The sequence below is a fragment of the Macrobrachium rosenbergii genome, chromosome 22, assembly GCF_040412425.1.
Source record: "Macrobrachium rosenbergii isolate ZJJX-2024 chromosome 22, ASM4041242v1, whole genome shotgun sequence".
Classification (NCBI taxonomy): Eukaryota; Metazoa; Arthropoda; class Malacostraca; order Decapoda; family Palaemonidae; genus Macrobrachium; species Macrobrachium rosenbergii.
Window position 1 is genome coordinate 48,830,891 of NC_089762.1, and position 22,500 is coordinate 48,853,390.

General features: G+C 34.4%; 3 protein-coding genes across 3 annotated transcripts in view; 2 read left to right on the forward strand and 1 right to left on the reverse strand.

The window, feature by feature from the left end:
* The window catches only part of LOC136850859 (glutamine synthetase-like), a 6,554-nt gene extending 5,954 nt beyond the window's left edge, over positions 1-600 (forward strand). Inside the window, exon 3 of the mRNA XM_067124892.1 lies at positions 1-600. This exon is cut by the window's left edge and continues 1,038 nt beyond it. The gene's annotated coding sequence lies outside the window, so the exon portion shown is untranslated.
* pug (pug C-1-tetrahydrofolate synthase, cytoplasmic) overlaps positions 1-22,500 on the reverse strand; it is a 168,307-nt gene that overhangs the window by 121,417 nt on the left and 24,390 nt on the right.
* Positions 17,116-22,500, forward strand: part of LOC136850867 (glutamine synthetase-like) — a 14,592-nt gene continuing 9,207 nt past the window's right edge. Inside the window, exon 1 of the mRNA XM_067124902.1 lies at positions 17,116-17,205. The gene's annotated coding sequence lies outside the window, so the exon portion shown is untranslated. The remainder of the gene's footprint in view (positions 17,206-22,500) is intronic.

Below are 22,500 nucleotides of genomic sequence, written 5' to 3' on the forward strand. Positions count from 1 at the left end.
AGCGTCTTGGAAAAGATCTGCTTCTGTAAACATAGTCAAGATGGGAATGATTTAATTTGTGACGCTTTCTGTTTATTCTTTCTTTCTCTCTTCTTTCTTTCTCTCTCTCTCTCTCTCTCTCCTCTCTTCCTTTCCTTCATTTTAACGTCACATAGCGTCAGGAGGCTTTTCCCCGATGTGGTCGTAAACCGCCTGACACGTGGGACCAACGCACAGTCCACTTATATAATTCTTATCATAATAATTATAGTTGTTATTATTATTAATTATTATTATTTGTCTCTCACTCATTGTAATTTCTTCCATGACCACTCATTTATTATCACTCACTCTTGATTCAAAAGGATGAACGTCTGATTGAATGTGATTATTTAAATGTGACAAATGATACTTGTATGTGATTCGTATGTGATTCGTATGACAGGATCTGAGTAATGGAAGGTGATTCTTCGTCTTCATTTTCACGCGTTTATTTTATTTTAAGATTTTAAGCGGAAAAGTTTGTACATAAGAGGATTTATCTTTATGAAATCTAAACCAAATATGATGAGGATAATGTCACTTTATATATAATAAATATATATTATACTATATGATGTATCCGTGTTATTATTATTATCATCACTATTGTGTACCACAAGTAAAGGAATAAATGATCTATTTCATCTTTGTATAATGGTGTATATTTCATTATGCCAATCGATACATACTTTTGTATTGTTAATTGAAGTACGAAGAATGGACAAGAATATCTGAACCAGTTTAAATATATCCACTTGAAAATGAGTTGAATTGAATATAGAATTAGGCCAAAGGTCAAGGACCGGGACCTATGAGGTCATTCAGCGCTGAAACGGAAATTGACAGTAAAAAAGGCTTGAAAGGTGTAACAGGAGGAAAACCCCAAAGCAGTTGCACTATGAGTCAATTGTTAGGAAAGGTGGAAAGTTAAGTTGGAAGAGAGAGAATATGAACGGAGGTACAGTAAAAGGAACGAGATGGAGGAGATGGGAACAGCCGGTGGATAAACGAAGTTTATGAACACACTCGTAAACAACACACAAGTCTCGCTTCCTCTTACATCGTCACGTACAGCTTAGAGAGCGAGCCTCAATATCCCTCTTCTTCAAACTCTTTGAAGAGCTCCAGTCCTCAGTGGGTGGCTGTTTCTTTTCCTTCCCTGCCAAGTGAGGGAATCTGCTTTGGTTTCTCTGAGCCCTTTGGACATTCCGTTCAACATTCAACTTTCTGTTAAACCTTAAACATTCCGTGGATCTTTCCTAGATAGTGACCCCCACGGGTTTTAACCCAGTATGTATCCACCTTTGCGGCGTGTTTAGTACAAGCCCGTTGGGGATGACCGTAGAAACATAAACAAAAGACTGTAAGGATCATAAAGATAATGACCCCAGAGAAATATTAGTCCTAGATAACGACCCCCCGAATACTCTTGGGGGTCACTATCTAGGAAAGATCCCATTCCATTGAACATCAAACTTCCCGTCGTCTGGGACGTGGGTCTAGTATTCCTTACGTACAGAATTAGGTCTAACTTTTTGTCTGGACCATTGAAGCCTCACTCTTCATTTTTAAAACTCTAGGCGTCATTCTTGACAGCAAGTTCACTAATGAGGATCATATCCATCCCATCTTCACATGGGCAAAGTCACTATCCCTGAAGTAGACACTAAACGGGTAGAGTAGCTACCCACCAGGATGAGAATGAAAGGTGTAGTACGTCTAATGCTGTCAGATGTTTAGAGAAAGACAGCAATATGTAAAGTATATGTGTAGGCAGAGGGATCCAACGTTAGACAGCAGGCCAATCCTTATAGAAACCTGTATCGATTGAGTGATTGATTGATTTTTTGAATACAGAATTTAGGCCAAAGCCCAGCACTGGAACCTGTGAGGTCATTCAGCGCTGAAAGGGAAATTGACAGTAAAAAATTCTAGATGTGTAACAGGAGGAAAACCTCAAAGCAGTTGCACTACGAATCAACTGTTAAGAAAGGAGTGGAAATAAGACAGAAGAGAAAATATGAAAGGAGGTACAGTAAGAGGAATGAAAGGGGTTGCAAAGAACCTGAAGTAATGCCTACAGTTCACCGCATGAGGCACACTGATGGCACAAACCCCCTACGGGGAAAGAAACCTTTATCTCTCTTGTGGTAGTACCTCAACTGGTAGTACCTAGGCTAACCTACTACCTATCAAATTAAAATTGGAAAAACTACCACAATTAAGTAATTTCAATTTGAAGATGAAGGCCAAGAATACTTCTTAACATCTAAAATGAAACAAGATCCCTACAAAAAGTGCTTACTACGCAAATGACGTCATACCACAATTCATGACCTCTTTCTCTCTCGAATTACGCTTGTTTATGAAGATAATACTCAGAGAGAGAGAGAGAGAGAGAGAGAGAGAGAGAGAGAGAGAGAGAGAGAGAGGGTTTACACAACAAGCACCTAACTACGCAGCGTACGCACAATAAACACGAGTTAAGTAACCCTCTCTCCTCCCAGGGGAGATACATATATATGCGTTGCGAATATCTAATCAGGTCGGAACTTCAAGAAAAACAAAACGTCCCAAGCAAGAATATGGCCTCTTCCGTCCAAAGCAACTGTTTTCGAGAAGAGGATTCTCGATTCTCGTAAACAACAATGATGTTTGTTTTCGTTCATCTCGCCATCAGCAGCAGCGATGCGTGACGAGTTTTTTGCATTATACCTTCTGCGCGTTTTGTGTAATACTTTTGTTGTTGATTTTTAAGGATGCGTTTTCCAGGGTTGTTTGTTGTTTAAGGATGTGTTTTTAAAGATCGTCTGTCTTTTGCTCTTCACAAAAAGTTGATAGAATTCGAGAGGAATCAATTAGAGATTCAGGAGTTTAATCAAAATATGGGTTCTTTCGCCACGATGACATTTGGACGAGTTTTAATAGCACACGAAAAAATGACCTTACAATTTTCAATCAAGTAATACTGTAGTATTGTCAAACGAGAGAGAGAGAGAGAGAGAGAGAGAGAGAGAGAGAGAGAGAGAGAGAGAGAGAGAGAGAGGTAGGTATCCGTTTAGAATTATGGGAACGTGACAAAAATACGTGCAACAATGTATTAAAATGCAAGGAATGAATTATGAGACGTGTAAGAGATAACTAAGTGGAACTCATTACGACAATGTTTATTATACAAAACAAAAAATAAACATTTTCGGAGAAAGCTTAGGTAGATTGGACCCAGCTAAGCTCCCGACTGGGAGAGAAGGTGAAAAAGTAAGATACGTTAAAGAAAAACTAAGCAGAGTGCAATAAAGTGAGTGAGATGCATCTTAGAATAGAACAGAACATAGAATTTAGGCCAAATGCCAAGCGCTGGGACCTATGAGGTCATTCAGCGCTGAAACGGGAACTGGCAGTAAAAAGGTTTAAAAGGTGTAACAGGAGGAAAACCTCAATTGTTAGGAGAGGGTGGAGAGTAAGATGGAAGAAAGAGAATATGAACGGAGGTACAGTAAAAGGAACGAAAGGGGTTGCAGCTAGGCGCCGAAAGGACTCCGCAAAGAACCTTGAGTAATGCCTACAGTGCCTCACGTGAGGTGCACTGGTAGCACTAACCCCCTACGGGGCAGATGCATCTGTTAATTCTTCTTTTGGTCTGTTTAACTTTGGTTTCTCTACACCAGACCTGCCTTGCTATTTTTTTTCTGGTCTTTGGAAATCAGGCCATCTTGTTTTTTTTTTTTTTTTTTTTTTTTGTCTTTGCAGGTCGACCCATTTTATTATTTTTATATGGTCTTTGTGAGGAAGACCAATCTTACTATTTTTATTTTGCTCTGTAACTCAGACTAAGCTTACCATTTTTTCTGGTTTATTTAAGTTAGACCAGTCTAGCTATTTTTTCTGGTCTACTTAAGTCAGACCAGTCTTGCTATTTTTTCCTGGTCTACTTAAGTCAGACAAGTCTTGCTATTTTTTCCTGGTCTACTTAAGTCAGACAAGTCTTGCTATTTTTTCTGGTCTACTTAAGTCAGACAAGTCTTGCTATTTTTTCCTGGTCTACTTAAGTCAGACAAGTCTTGCTATTTTTTCTGGTCTACTTAAGTCAGACCAGTCTTGCTATTTTTTCCTGGTCTTTTTAAATCAGACCAGCCTTGGCATTTCTTCTGGTCTACTCAAGTCAGACCAATCTTGCTATTTTTTATGGTCTGTTTACATCAGGCCAGTCTTGGTATTTTTTCCTAATTTTTAAATCAGACCAATCTCCCTATTTTTTCTGGTCTATTCAAGGCAGAACAATATGCTATTCTTAATGGTCTTTCTCAGACCCAACTTCCCATTTGTCTTGTGTTCTTCATATTCCAGACCCATGCTATTTTTTCTGGTCTATTTAAGTCAGAACAATCTTGCTATTTTTAATGGTCTCTCTCAGACCCAACTTCCTATTTGTCTTGTGTTCTTCATATTTCAGACCCATGTTATTTTTCCTGGTCTTTGTAAGCCAGACCCATTGTGCTCTTTTCGTTCTGGCCACTCAAAAACTCTCCTTTTCAATCAGTAAAGCTCATCATCAGCAAAAATCCTACCAAACGTAATTAAAGAAAGGTATTTTTTGCGAGACAATAATCGTATGCTGACATTACGAGTAATAATAATGAAACCTAATTTACAATGAGAACATTTATAAGTAAGATGAAATTCGGAACTGCTATATAATAATAATAATAATAATAATAATAATAATAATAATAATAAAATAATAATAATAATAACAGCACAGGAACGATGAAAGAATAAATTAAAGAGAGAGAGAGAGAGAGAGAGAGAGAGAGAGAGAGAGAGAGAGAGAGAGAGAGAGAGAGAGAAAACCAAAAAAAAAATCTACGGATTGCTATTGCAGACAATGGCAGAAACGACCCGTTTTCTTTAATACGATTAGATATACCATCTTAAATATATATATATATATATATATATATATATATATATATATATATATATATATATATATATATATATATATAAATCATTCTCATCAATGCTTCTCTCATTTCCAAAAAGTTATTAAATAAAAGCGACGTGGATTAATAAATCATGAGTCTTGATCACACTCTCAAGTAGAAACCTTATGATAAGATGACATTACTGACGTACCCATATTAAGCTCGTTATCGTAACGCAATATGCGTGTAAGCCTTTATAATCTTTTGATTTTAACACGTTAATTCTGTACCCAACTGAGCACGGGAAGCTTGCGAAGAAAGTAGTTATGCATACCAGCAAACTATACGATTAATGAAATATGAGGTGAAATATCCGTAGATTTTAGTATATTTTTTCGGTTCTTCATGGTAACAACAGGTACAGAATGGCATGTCAATTGCAGTTATAAGAGAGAGAGAGAGAGAGAGAGAGAGAGAGAGAGAGAGAGAGAGAGAAACTGGAGCATGAGGCATCATTTGAGACAAGAGAGAGAGAGAGAGAGAGAGAGAGAGAGAGAGAGAGAGAGAGAGAGAAACTGAAGCATGAGGCATCATTTGCGACAAAGAGAGAGAGAGAGAGAGAGAGAGAGAGAGAGAGAGAGAGAGAAACATGAGACATCATTTGCAACAGAGAGAGAGAGAGAGAGAGAGAAACATGAGACATCATTTGCGACAAAGAGAGAGAGAGAGAGAGAGAGAGAGAGAGAGAGAGAGAGAGAGAGAGAGAGAGAGAGAGAGAGAGAGCACGGCATTCCTCCATTAATTAGATAAAATAAGACTAAACCAGAACGCCAGAATACAATAGCAGAGCTTGTATATATATAACGAGGTAAAGAAACATTTCAGCTACCGACAAAAATGAAAGTTCATTGATGGTCAAGTGTAATTCATTTTACAAACCAGTCTTGCAAAGAAACCTCTTCTATAACAACCATAAGGCATCTGATTTAAAACGTAATATTTTTATACAACTTCATGGCTTATATTAATCACGTATACAGATCACTCACACAAGCCGCATGTGTTCGCATGCATCTGCATACACCTGCATATGTCAGGAATCACAAGCGCGTAGATGTGTTTGAATAACTGGCATTTATAAACCACGTTCCCTACAACTTTCTAATCTTTTCATATTGGGAAATTCGGAAATAAACTTTACTTTCTTACGATTTTCGTCTGAGCAAACTGACCCATAAAACATTCTACTGATTCCTTGAATGCACGACGCAAGATATTGCTTTAGAACTCTTGGTCCGCCTGTTATATTTAAGTACCAAGGGTACTAAAAGAATATCTGTTTATACAAAGAAGCAATTGCCACATATATTCAAGAAATAAAAAATAAATTACGAAAGAATAAATATAATGGCATGATAAAAGGTAAAAAAATAAAACAATAGGATCGGAAAAGTACCAAGAATAGAAATAAAAATAAATTACAAAAGAATATAAATATAATGGCATGAGAAAAGGGAAAAAAATAAAACAATAACATCAGAAAAGTACCAAGAATAGAAATAAAACAAATTACAAAAGAATAAATATAATGGCATGATAAAAAGGAAAAAAAAAAATAAAACAATAACATCAGAAAAGTACCAAGAATAGAAATAAAAACAAATTACAAAAGAATAAAATATAATGGCATAATAAAAGGTAAAAAAATAAAACATCAGAAAACTACAGAGAATAAAACCGACTAAAAGCAAAAATATGCCCATAAAAACCCGCTCGCCTTCGGGGCACAAGTAAAAGCAATACGAAGTGTCCACTCGTGTCATTTCTCGCAGGGCGCGAGGGCTGCCAATCACAAGGCGGCGAAATTGGCGTTAATCTAATTGGAGATCCCGAGACTCGAGTTATGATCAGGCTACGGAAAAGAGAAGGATGGCTTTTGCATGCTACGACTGGAGTGGTAATGCGCTGTTATAATTTCTGGTGAAACGCACGCAAGTATTCGTGTCTTGTTAACAATGAGCTGTTTTCCCTTAATAAGAGAAAAAGATAACGGTGTCTCACACTTATACATATATATATATATATATATATATATATATATATATATATATATATATATATATATATATATATATATATATATATATATATATATATATATATATATATATATATATATATATATATATATATATATATATATATATATATATATATATATATATATATATAATTATATAATGTGTGCGTGTGTGAGTGTGTTTGTATGTATATTTGGGTGCGCGCAGAAGTTCAGATCATCATCATACACAGATATCTGTGATGGAAATCACTGACATAGCGTTTCATGTAAATTTATCTTCGGACAAAATCGCAAATCCAGCGAATCTAAAGGCACTAATTTATTACCATTTATGCGCTCAAGTCTTGTGGAGAACTCAGTGATTTCAGCAAAATTCTATCATCCTACTTCAAGAAAATTACAAAATAGGTTGATTGGGGTACCAACTTGGTTCCTAGGGAACCCCATAGTAACAAGGAGGAAGGTATCCGAGTGCTTTCAAAGAGAGTAGAATCTTACTCACCAAAGCGTGCTATTTCTCTTCCTGTAAAAAAAAAAAAAGAGAAATTCATTCTATTTCTCTTCATGTAAAAAAAAAAGAAATTTATACTAATTCCCTTCATGTAAAAAAGAAAAGAAATCTATTCTCATTTCGAAAAAGACTGATCATTCGCATGTCATGACAACAGATTCTGTCTCCGTCTTTCTCTCAGAGACACGACCTACTCCCTTTGGGGGTGTTATTATTTATAGATTGTTATTCCAGACACGACCAGAGGTCAACAAGGAGCAACCTCTTTTCTGCTGTCGCTGGGCTGCGTGCAATACAGGTAGAGAAAGATTCATAGACTTTCTTATTTTTGCAACAGCGGAATTTCTGCGTATTGCTTTTTCAAATTTGCCCTTTGGCAGACTCTTCTTCTTCTCTCTCTCTCTCTCTCTCTCTCTCTCTCCGAGATGGATCGACTACACGTACTAAGGCGAGGGATATTACTTATCGATCGCAAATGACGAACAGCTCTTCACTAGACAGAACTGAAATGGTTCGGAGGATCTAGAGCGGTACGTTTTTGCATTTTTATATTTACAGCTTTCGAATCTGGTGAGTCAGTCAGTCTCTCTCTCTCTCTCTCTCTCTCTCTCTCTCTCTCTCTCTCTCTCTCACTGAGTGCACACGTGTATATACGTACAGTGAAGATGAGTAAATGCTAAATAAGATGGAATACTAGATTGGCTAGCTTTTGAAAACTGATAAAACTGGTGTATGCAATATTAAGGGTTCTGATAACCTATGGTGTATGGAGCCTTATTCCCTAAGTATTTAATTTCTACGGTAAAAGCGAAGTTTGTGCAGGAATAAGCAGACTACAGCCCGATTGATTTGAGGCAACAGCTCGTCTCAGGGTAATACGCGCCAGTGGCTATTTAATATTCATGAGGAATAGCTTAAGACCTCACCCGTTGAGGGAGTTTCCACATCTCATATTCCTGTTCTCGCTTGTTGTCGCGTTTCGTTTGTTATTCCGTTTGCCACACGTTGCCTTATTTGAGATAGGCTTTCCAGGCGATAGTTTTTCAATGTCGCGATGATATCGCACTCTGTCCGTGGCCTAATAGTCTGCCATGCATGTTTGCATAAACAATAATTTTCGTTGCGTATAAAGTATAACTTTTTAGCTAAGAGTTCAGTCACGATATTGTCAGTATCATGAAATTTAACGTTTAATGCCAGCAATCACTTGTTAATCCCTGTACCATCTTAAAACACAGGATAATACTTGAAACTTTTAGCTAAGAGTCCAACCATAATGTTGTCAATATTATGAAATTTAACGTTTAATACCAGCAATCAATTGTTAATCCCTGTACCATCTTAAAACACGGATAATACTTGAAACTTTTAGCAAAGAGTCCAACCATAACATTGTCAATATTATGAAATTTAACGTTTAATACCAGCAATCAATTGTTAATCCCTGTACCATCATAAAACACGGATAATACTTGAAACTTTTAGCAGAGAGTCCAACCATAATATTGTCAGTATCATGAAATTTAACGTTCGATACCAGCAATCAATTGCTAATCCCTGTACCATCGCGAACCACAGATACATTAAAACCAAGCTTAGTAACACACCGTGGATTGGTTTAGAATATAAACACGTTACTAAAACATGCAAACATACAGATACGATCTTTATGAAGTACAGATAGATTAATGAAGCAAGTCTGGTGATCCAGGTGAAAGTTATCTGAATTAATATTATATTCGAAGGCTGTGAATCTAATGTGAAGTAGCCGATGTTTGCCATGATGAAGTGCTAATTGGTATTGGAAAAATGAAATTGCTGACGCTGGGGAAAGAGAATGTAAGTGTTTCTAATGGAGAAGAGAGGTGAAGAGAATGTGAGAATGAACAACAGTAAGAGAAAGATGGAACACTTGAATAACAATGTGGATGGTGGGTGAATCAAGCGGGTGACACACACACATATATATACATGTATATATATTTATATATATATATATATATATATATATATATATATATATATATATATATATATATATATATATATATATATATATATATATATAAGTAAACCATATATGGATATGTTATGATGATGTTAGGATGCGAGAAGAAGTGAATCACAGGTTATTTAAAACAAAGAAGGTAGCTGGTGCGCTGCAAAATATTTACCAGGGATGAAAACTTTCTGGAGAGATATAAAAAAAATTTCTGAACTCATTCATTTTATGGAGGATAAATGAAGTTTCTGAATGCGGATTGATATTTGAAAAGGTGAGAAATGTGGAAATACTTATAAAAATTAACATACGAATGGATCTGGGTATTTTTACTCGCTGAGGTCACATGGCGAGAATTGGAGATAAACAGGATGCAAAATGTATAAATTGGAATGCTTAAGAGAAAAGTGGGAGATACTTATAATGAATGAGCCGAGTTGATTAATGATAAAGGTGTTGTTTGAAATGGTTTTATTATCCAGAGTCCCTGAGAGCTCGCGGACTATAAAGGTTGGTGGCACGGTCATGGAGGAAGATTTAACAGGCTACTGAGAAGTCCAACCCAATTGTTGATACCAGGAGAGTTTTGTGCATACAAAATCATCTCTGATTCAGTTCTTAAATGACAATGATGACTGAAGTTAGTCAAAACATTTACATATTTGATCATTTATTCTTTTATTTGTTTTAATTAATCGTTTCAATGTGTAAGTTCACGGGCAACAAAAAATGAGTAAAAACCTCACAAAACATCTTTCTGAAGGGAGAAATGTGATAAATAAATGCCTTTCAAAAGATATTTTGGTGTAGGAGAACTTAGTGTGACCTCCAACCTTTATCATTACGATGGCAGTAAACAACACTTGTGATCATCAAGTATTTACGACTTCCATAGCAATAGCAACAAGTAAACAATGCGCCGAAGTTTCTTCGGCGCAATCGAGTTTTCTGTACAGCCGCTACAGCCGAAAATAGATTTATCTTTCGGTGCTCTCGATATAATGCTGTATGAGCCACTGCCCATGAAACTTTAACCACGGCCCGGTGATGGCTATCCTATATCGTTGCCAGACGCACTATCATGGCTAACTTTAACCTTAAATAAAATAAAAACTACCAAGGCTAGAGGGCTGCAATTTGGTATGTTTGATGATTGGAGGGTGGATGATCAACATGCCAATTTGCAGCCCTCTAGCCTCGGTAGTTTTTTAAATCTGAGAGCGGACAAAAAAAGCGCAGACGGACAGACAAAGCCGGCACAACAGCTTTCCTTTAAAGAAAACTAAAAATAATTTCTAGAGGGTCAAAAATTGCCATGGAGTTTATGAGAGTCAAGTTAATTACCCACGATAAACAAATTTATTTTAGCTAATAACTGTAATTAAAAACGGTAATTAACTTGGTGCTTATGATATTCATGAGACTTACGACTTGTCATGGTACGAATATGAATTTATGGTCCCATAATAATTATGACTATGAAAACACACCACATTCTTTGGAGACTTGAATTTCAAGTCAATGGCCCCAGTGGCCTTGTTACATATGGATAGGGTTCATCACCTGTTCAATAATAATAATAATAATAATAATAATAATAATAATAATAATAATAATAATAATAATAATAATAATAATACTGATGATAATAATAATAGGGTTCATCTTCTGAATAATAATAATAATAATAATAATAATAATAATAATAATAATAATAATAATAGGGTTCATCTTCTGATTAATAATAACAATAACAATAATATCAATAATATTAATAGGGTTCATCTTCTGAATAATAATAATAATAATAATAATAATAATAATAATAATAATAATAATAATAATAATAGGTTCATCTTCTGAATAATAATAATAACAATAATGATAATAATAATAATAATAGGTTCATCTGGTAATAATAATAATAATAATAATAATAATAATAATAATAGGTTCATCTTCTGAATAATAATAATAACAATAATAATAATATCAATAATAATAATAGGGTTCATCTGATTAATAATAATAATAATAATAATAATAATAATAATAATAATAATAATAATAATAGGGTTCATCTTCTGATTAATAATAATAATAATAATAATAATAATAATAATAATAATAATAATAATAATAACAACATTGTTCATCTTCTGAATAATAATAATAATAATAATAATAATAATAATAATAATAATAATAATAATAATAATACTATACTGCCACGGTGGGGTCAAGGTAAACACCAACCCCTGAACACTTGTTTTTCTACATCTCCCCATTTAGTTCATGAACTTGGACGCCAGTTACTCTACTTATTATTACCACAACACCTGCGGTCAAGAAAGCGTTTCCCAGCCATTATCACGAAAGCACAAATGACTTCATAAATACCACGGCATTCCAAACGATTCCAAGCACAAATGGGATGCCGAATCAAATAATTATTAACAGATCAAAATATTAAAAAAACACGGAAGATGCGTGAGTTCATATTCAGAGAGAAGCCCAGTTCCAGATAAGTGGACTAGATGTCAAGGAGTATATGGCTGACAAGTGTCATATTATCGTGGAGATAGCAGAACTCTTGCCAAGGGTAGGAAAAAACGAAGGGGGGGAAACCACGTACGAACAAAAATAATACGATAAGGGCGAATATACTGAGAACACATCATAAGAGCTTCCTAAGTATAAATATATAAAATATATAAGTATATGAAAAACTAATGTCAAGAATGTTGAAAATTAGCAATCACAACAAAATACTTGAGAGAGAGGAAGAGAGAGAGAGAGAGAGAGAGAGAGAGAGAGAGAGAGAGAGAGAGAGAGAGAGAGAAAAAAAAATAACTTGATAACGGGGAATATATTGAGAACACATTATGAGAGCTTCCTATAAATATATATATAATATATATATATATATATATATATATATATATATATATATATATATATATATATATATATATATATATATATATAAATATATAACTAATTATCAAGAATGTTGAAAATTAGTAATCACAACAAAATACTTGAGAGAGAGAGAGAGAGAGAGAGAGAGAGAGAGAGAGAGAGAGAGAGAGAGAGAGAGAGAGAGTTTCCTACAGCAAAAAGTAAATAAATAAAAAACTAATCAAAACTATCGAAAATAAGTCAACACAACAAAAATACTTAACACACACACACACACAATCAAACAGAGAGAGAGAGAGAGAGAGAGAGAGTTAGTTTCAACAGCAAAAGAATAAGTATATAAAACACTAATCAAGCCTACTGAAAATAATCAAACACCAAAATACTTACTACACACACACACATGCACACACACACACACATTATGTTGTGACTAGTGATGACGTCAACGCGGCCCCCGCCCCACCCCCGCCCCGCCCCCCTCCCCCGCGTGGCCTATCGAGAACTGGTTTCAGGGGTTTATCACGTGAACACCACGCGGACTTTGCGAGCTGGAGTCAGGGTGTCTGTGTGTGTGTGTGTGTGTGTGAGTGTGTGTGCGTGTTGATATTCCCCTGTTTGTTTAAAGAAGCCTGCCGGTTACCTTCACACACACACACACACACACACACTGATAAAAACGCCCACGCATGCTTAGACGTACACGAGCATTATGCCTACTGAACATCGTACTACTTTATATTTTACATTATATATTTTTTATATGATCTTTATTTGTATTTTATTTTTTTCTTTAGAGGATATTGTGATGCAAAATATATCATATTATATATATTTATATATATATTATGATAAAAAGCTAATATAATTACTCCACATACAAAATTTTAAAGGGAAGTATTCACGCATTTTATTTTGTTTTTTTTTCTTAATATTTTATATATATATATATATATATATATATATATATATATATATATATATATATATATATATATATATATATATATATATATATATATATTATACTGACATACAAAATTTTAAAGGCTAATATTCATGCATTTTATATTTTTTGCTTTATAGTATTTTGAAATGCAAAATATACATATTATATATATATAATTATATTATATATATTATAATACAAAATAAGCTGGTATAATTTCTCGACCTACAGAAATTGAAAGGCAAATATTCATCATAACATCAAAGAATTATTGCAATTATTCACCATAAATCTTAATCATGTGCATATACTTTCTTATATAATTTGATTTGCAAGGTTCACTGGGTGTCCAATAAACAAGTATATATCCCTTAAAATTTTCTTAATAAACGTAAGGAATAAATAATGAATATATATATACACCTGTATACACACACACACACACACATATATATATATATATATATATATATATTTATATATATATATATATATATATATATATATATATATATATATATATATATATATATATATAAATAGGTTATGTATCTAATGTAAAAATCAGGATACTTATAACCAAACGACCTAATGTAAAAATCAGGATACTTACAACCAAACGACCTAATGTAAAAATCAGGATACTTATAACCAAACGACCTAATGTAAAAATCAGGATACTTACAACCAAAGGACCTAATGTAAAAATCAGGATACTTACAACCAAAGGACCTAATGTAAAAATCAGGATACTTATAACCAAACGACCTAATGTAAAAATCAGGATACTTACAACCAAAAGTTCTAATGTAAAATTCAGGATACTCATAACCAAAGGACCTATTGTAAAAATCAGGATTCTTAAAACCAAAGGACCTAAAGTAAAAATCAGGATACTTACAACCAAAGGACCTAATGTAAAAAAAAATTCAGGATACTTATAACCAAAGGACCTATTGTAAAAATCAGAATACTTATAACCAAAGGACCTAATGTAAAAATCTGGATAATTACAATCAAAGGGAGTTATGGATTAACTGTAAAGACCAATGATTCATCCGGTAAGTGATGTGATCTTATCACATCGCATTAGCTTTCGATAACAAGAGGGTGAACGAGATAACCACCACAAGTGGTCATGCAACAACACTCCTTAGGCCGTTATCCCGTAAAACGAATCTTGCCGAGTTCGAGGAAGACCTTGAACCGGGCGTAAAGTACGAATGCAGGGATTGTGGTATATATCAGACTGATTAATTAAGAATTGCTGACTGCTCAGATGAAAACTCGATTGGTCGAAAGCTGTCACACAAAGTTCGTTAACATTTCATTTCTATTTAGTCATAGTGAGGGTTGCTTCTTCTCCATTTTTTAGTTTTCTGTAAAGGAAAACTATTGTGCCGGCTTTGTCTGTCCGACCGCACTTTATTCTGTCCGCCCTCAGATCTTAAAAACCACTGAGGCTAGATGGCTGCAAATTGGTATGTTGATCATCCACCCTCCAATCATCAAACATACCAAATTGCAACCTTCTAGCCTCAGTAGATTTTTTTTTATTATATTTAAGGTTAAGGTTAGCCATAATCGTGCTTCTGGCAACAATATAGAGCAAGCCACCACCGGGCCGTGGTTAAAGATTCATGGGCCGCGGCTCATACCGGGACCACCTAGAGATAGATCTATTTTCGGTGGCCTTGATTACACGATGTACAGAAAACTCGACTGCGCCGAAGAAACTTCGACGCATTTTTTACTCGTTATAATTTTGTTCGCAAACGTGGCAACTGAATATTTCGCATCAATGAGAATATACGTAACCCTATTTAAAAAAGAAAAGGCAAGCGTGTTTATGAGTACCACTGTACACAATCACCCAAGATCCAGGGTACACAATATTAAGCAAAGTATCCTTTGGTTTTCCCGCAAGATTACGAGATGACTTGGCGCTTCAAGCTGGAGGATACACCGATGACTAGCAACTTTCAGTCAATATTTTCAGTCAATATTTTCTTAAAAAATACTCAGCAACTTATTTTATATATTAAATTAATTACACACGTTTATAAAAAAATTCCATTTATGACATAAATGCCGTTTATGGCATAAAAATACTGATGACGTGCAAAAAAAAAAATAATAAAATAAAAAAAAAGTACTGTGATATCCAAAGAATGTAACTCTACACCAGGACTCATATGGTCAAAAAGAAATCTGAAAGTGCAGAGTAAAAGTAAATTTTTTCTTTTCATATTATAATGAGTATGAAAGACTTAGCGAGGAAACTGGGAATGTCTGCGAGCGCATGTTTGTTTGTATGCTAGCTATACATAATGAAAAGTAAAAATGAGCCGAAGTTTCTTCGGTGCAATCGAGTTTTCTGTACAGCCGCTACAGCGTATAATCAAGGCCACCGTAAACAGATCTATCTTTCAGTGGTCTCGGTATGATGCTGTATGACCTGCGGCCCATGAAACTTTAACCACGGCCCGGTGGTGGCCTGTCCTATGTCGTTGCCAAAAGCACGATTATGGCTAACTTTAACCTTAAATGAAATAAAAACTACTGAGGCTAGAGTTGACCTCCAAAAGGAGGTCAACCTTAGCCATGCAGATGAAAAATTAATTTGGAAGAAATGGAAGATACTTTTTTTCGCTGAAGCCATCCACTGTTAAGTCAAACACACACACACACACACAAAAATGAATAAATAAATAAATAAATATATATATATATATATATATATATATATATATATATATATATATATATATATATATATATATATTTTTTTTTACACATCACATTGAACAGGCGACCTTCAACAAAGGCCGGACACAGCGGGCTCAATAACTCCTTGAATACCCTTGGAGCAGGTTATGGGGCTAACAACCTCATCCCAATTCTCACACCATTCCCTTTAGGAAGGAAAGGGCGTTCTGTGAAAAAAAAAGACAAACACACACGAGAGATATATATATATATATATATATATATATATAGAGAGAGAGAGAGAGAGAGAGAGAGAGAGAGAGAGAGAGAGTAATGAACGTTCGCTTCGAGATCCCCTGACACTGTCTTGCGCATTCATCGCAACGACCTACAAAATATCCGCAGCAATTCTACCCGCACACGCTTGTGGGCATACCAATATAAAGGGGCATACACTGTACTTCTCAGGCGTGGTTGGGTATCGACCTCACCCCCGCCCCCACCCTCGACCTGGCTGCGTTAAGCCTAAGAAGTCTCTAGTCTCTGAACATGACTCTCATGCTGATAAGCCTAAGGCAGTGAATGGCTCTCTCTCTCTCTCTCTCTCTCTCTCTCTCTCTCTCTCTCTCTCTCTCTCTCTCTCTCCTCGGGGCGGCCTTATCGTCACATGTACAGAGAGACATGACATACTTTGCTTAAAGATATGATTCGTGATGAAGACAGATAAATAAATGATTGTCGTAATGTCGGTATTAGATTCTTGATATTTAAGCTAGAATTCACAGCTCCAGTCACGAATTCACAGTGTCACTCATATATTAGCACTTTCTCAAAAACCCCTCGAGTTTTATTAGCACCAACGCAAAAGGAAAGCGAGAAAATAAAAGAAAAGGAAAATTAGAGAGATCAGTCGCATAGCTCCGCCAATCAGCTATGTCGCTATGGGGACAGGCTCCGCCCCCTTTTGTTTTCCAATCTCTTCTTCTTCTTCTTCTTCCCTTAGTAATGGTAGGAGACCTATCTTGCTTATCCTTCCAGTCCTTTCTCAGTCCTTCATTCCTGCACAGGAGTTCTTCCAGGGAGGTAAGGAGCATTTAAAAGTTGATTTGAGCCTTAGGGGTTGAATCTGGTCGACATTTAAGACCTTATGAACAGGTTATGCGGAAGTGTTTTAAATTTCAGTAGATACTGTCTTGATGTTCAATCATTTATTTTATCGATATTTTATTAAATTATGACAATTACTGTTACAGTTCTTCAGATCCAGTAAGAAGACTATCCCAAAACTGTAAATGTCCCTGTCCTTGCGAAAATGTCACCAAATCGATTTTCATAAAACCCAACCAAATTTTTTTTTTAAATTGGAACTCAACTTCGATTTACATAAAAACCAACAAAAAAAAATTGTTTTAAAATTGGGACTCAACTTCGATTTACATAACCCCCCCAAAAAAAAATGTTTTAAAATTGGGACTCAATTTCGATTTACATAAAACCCAACCCAAAAAAGGGTTTTAAAACTGGGCCTCAATTTGATGCTTGAAAACTGACAACTGAGCTTCACTCATACGAATGAATGAAACAAGAGATTATTCAGATTTTTCTGTCATAGCAACAGCCTGCTTGTTGCGCCGACCCCCCCCCCCCATCGATCAACAACAGCAAAGGAAGATTCATTACAATCGTGTGACTTTGTACGATGATGTCAATAAGGCTTAAGGAAAGCGCTCCGGTTTGATAACAGAGTTATCGAAATTAAGAAATATGTAATATTTCTCGTCTGAAGTAAACAGTGACTAATATCTTTTATGCTAAAGTGCTACATGAAATAACCAATTTAATAATGACTTAAGAAATACTCAATTTAATAATGACTTAAGAAATACCCAATTTAATAGTGACTTAAGAAACACCCAATTCAATAGTGACTTAAGAAATACCCAATTTAATAATGACTTTAAAAATACCCAATATAATGACTTAAGAAATACCCAATTTAATAATGACTTAAGAAATACCCAATTTAATAATGACTTAAGAAACACCCAAAATAATAATGACTTAAAAAATATCCAACTTAATAATGACTTAAAAACACCCAATTTAATAATGACTTCAGAAATACCCAATTTAATAATGACTTCAGAAATACCCAATTTAATAATGACTTAAATACCCAATTTAAAATGACTTAAGAAATACCCAATTTAATAATGACTTAAGAAATACCCAATTTAATAATGACTTAAGAAATACCCAATTTAATGAATTAAGAAATACCCAAATTAATAATGGCCTAAGAAATACCCAATTTAATAATGACTTAAATACCCAACTTATAATGATTTAAGAAATACCCAATATTTCCCGGCTAAGTGATGAATTATGAAGTCCAGTTGAAGTGAGTAATGTGAAATGCTTCTCCGTAAAAAACAACTAAAAGAATAAAATGAATGTTTCCCGGCCAAAGTAGGGAATAAATATATGAGTTAACCTGAAGTGAATTCCAGATGTTAGAGTGATGAATGATCTTGAGAAATAGCTGAAAGGTAATTTTTTTTACTTAAAAAAATTGTGATAATCGTTAGAAATTCATTCCTAAGTCATTGCGTCTTATTTCAACCATATGACTGACAGCAGACTATGTGAAATTTGCCCGAATTATTATCATTATTATTATTATTATTGTTCAGAAGATGAAACCTATTCATATGGAACAAACCACCAAAGGGGCCACTGATTTGGAATTCAAGCTTCCAAAGAAAATCAAGGTGTTCATTAGGAAGAAGTAAGAGGAAGTAAAGTAAAATACAGAAAGAAGAATATTGTAATGAAGCAAAACAAGCTACTATTATCAATGAAGAGAAGTTTAAGAAGAATTACGTTGCTCAAATATAGTTAAAGGATAAGATAAAAGGAGTGAAAATGCAGTTATATCTTTCGTTAAATGGACGAATAATTTGTATGCAAGTGGACAACGGCAGAAACGAGCCGAGGAAGACAGAATTGTGTTGGGAATCTTAATTTCAGCTTTCTAAATAACAGCAGCAAATATGACCCACCGGTCTGCAAATTCCTGAGATATATGCTAATAAGGCACCAGCCCCGTTTTTTTTTTTTTGCCATACCCCTAGGTCAGGTTAGATTAGATTGGGTTAGGTTAGGTTGCATTAGGTTAGGTTAGGCTGCGTTAGGTTAGGTTGGTTAGGTTAGGTTAGGCTGGTTAGGTTAGGTTAGGTTGGTTAGGCTAGGTTAGGCTGCATTAGGTTAGGCTGTGTTAGGTTAGGTTGGTTAGATTAGGTTGGTTAAACAGAAAGTGAGAAGGAACGGCCTTACAGAAAAGTTGAACTGAATTGAATTGAATTCAACATAGAATTTAGGCCAAAGGCCAAGCACTGGGACCCATGAGGCCATTCAGCACTGAAATGATATTGACAGTAAATTGTTTGAAATGTGTAACAGGAGGAAAACCTCGCAGTTGCACTATGAATCAACTGTTAGGAGAGGGTGGAAAGTAAGATGGAAGAAAGGGAGTATGAACGTAGATACAGTAAAAGGAATGAAAGGGGTTGCAGCTAGGGGCCGAAGGAACGCTGCCCCATTCGAGGACTCTTGATAAAATCATGAAAGGACAACAAGAATTAAGAGCATTACGCGTATAAGGTAGCCTAACCCAGTGTGGCAGGAGTAGTTAGGCAAGATGTCAGTTCTAGATCATTTCTGATAATCTCCAGATATTTAGTGGCTAAAAGGGCCTGTTATGAATCTTTGCCTCCGAACTTCTGGAGGAGCCAGACATGAAAATGTTCAAAGAATGCAAAAAATAAATAAAATACACAAATAAAAATAATATAAATAATAAAGGGGGCCAAAAAATTGTAAAATTCGTTTGAGCAAGAAGCAAGAAATATGAGAATAAAGACAAAATAAAGCATCTTGAACTCGGACGCTTGCAAGCAAAAGAAGGGCGACCTAAAAACTGTTGGATGTTGAGCTTGGAAGGAAGGAACACAAATAAATGCAAGACATTCTTGAAAGCAGAGAGCTTTGGAGTTAAGAGAATCAGGAGTGTAAGGATTTTCTTCAAGCCTACTGCAATTCTGGGTCTCTAATTTTATCCCAACAGTTTGGTTAAACTACATAATAATGATAAAAAACTAATAATAGACATAATAATAATATGCTACATGTTTATGAAGAGTTGTGAAGATAAGCTTTTAATTGTTAAGTTCAGAGGGGAAAAATTGTTAAGTTCAGAGGGGAACAATTTTTTTAGGTTTAATTAATTAATAATAATAATAATAATAATAATAATAATAATAATAATAATAATAATAATAATAATAATAAGTCCCTGGCTCATGAAGAGCTGTCAAGACGGGCAATTATTGTGAAAAAGGGGGAACAACTTTAAAACAGTTCAGTAGTTTCATTTGCATAGACAAATCAACATACAGCCGAAACATTCAAGAAAGCGAAACTCATTACCGTCTAAAATTGACTTCTAATAACAGCCATTCTGTCTCCGAGCAAAACACGTTTGAAACCAGTTTACGATGACACCTTTCCAAAAAAAAAAAAAAATTAATAGAATAAATAAATAAATAAAATAAAAAACGAGAGACCATCGCGCTTCCGGCGTCTTAAAAAACCTGTTTGTGCCAGGATCGGATTCTCCAATCTTTCTTGGAAATGTTATTTTACCACGAGGGGAACGAAAACAGGGCGAAGTGGGTCAAGGAGTTTACGAATGCCGGTTGCTAGCTTTGAACTGGCTTATTTCCAAGGACACACACTCTCTCTCTCTCTCTCTCTCTCTCTCTCTGTCTCAAGTGTTTGTAAACCGTAACAAGTGTGTGCACCCGTTGGTCCTCTTGTGCTAAAGTGGGAAATGGTTTTTTTGGACTCGCCAACAATCCTTCTAACTGAGTCATCATCAGGCACCCGCCGAAGTAATTGTAGTCAAGGGTTGTGGGGAGGATTGTTGCTAACTTGCGTGATGTTTTTGTTGGTTCGACAATCGTCTCGGGATTACAGTTCGTATTTTGTTGTTGTTGCTTGCTATGGATGGCTCTTTCGCTTTGATTATTTCAGATAATTTTATGATAATTAATAGCTAAGTTACAATCTTATTTATACTATGAGTCTTTTACAGTTACAGTCTTATTTATATATATATGAGTCTTTTATATTGTATATATATAATATATATATATATATATATATATATATATATATATATATATATATATATATATATATATATATATATATATATATATTATATATATATATATATATACATGTGTATGTATACACACACATACATATTACCTTACGCCATTCCCCATTAAAAGGGGCATTGCCAGAAGAAGATACCCTTCCATGTCTTACACAGATGCAACAGCACAGAGAAAGGTTAACAAACAAATGGATCTCGGCATAAGAAATGCAACTGGAGAGACGCTCTCTGAAGTGAATCCAGTCATGGCTCGATGGAGTGAGTACGTTGAAGATCTGGTGAATAAGAAGAGAGGCAGAGCTGAGTGATGCAAGGGTTTAAAGGGCTAATGTAACTTTGAGAATGCTTATTGAAGTGACAATGGAGGATGTAACAAGGTAATTATGGAAGACAGCAGGAGTTGATAGGATTAAAAGTGAGATTCTGCGGTATAGTGGAAGTTGTGCAATTTTACTGTTCAGGGGATTAGGCGACGATTTAGCAGTTAAAAGCTTGACTGTGGCACTGGCAGTGAATGTTATGTTGTTTTTTCTCAGGTATGAGGAAGAGGTTAATACTATATACATACTGTATAATATATATATATATATATATATATATATATATATATATATATATATATATATATACATATATATACAATATATACATATATATATATATATATATATATATATATATATATATATACATATATATATATATATATATATATATATATATATATACTGTATATATATATATATATATAAATATATATATATATATATATATATATATATATATATATATATATATATATATATATATATATATATATATATATATATATATATATATATATATATATATATATATATATATATATATATATATATGTAATGGCATCGTGCAAAGCAACGAAGCATAACTAACTGGGAATAAATCACAAACAATAAGGTTCCACAGGAAAAAATACCACTGATCAATCACCACAAACAAAAAATCAACTGATAATGAAACATACACAAACATGCAACAGTCACAAGAAAACAAACAAAGCGACATTATAAAACATAAACTTCATATACTAAAAAGGCCCAGAAACTGTAACAAACCAACATAAAAGAAAAAAATGCATCCAAAAACCAGCTCCA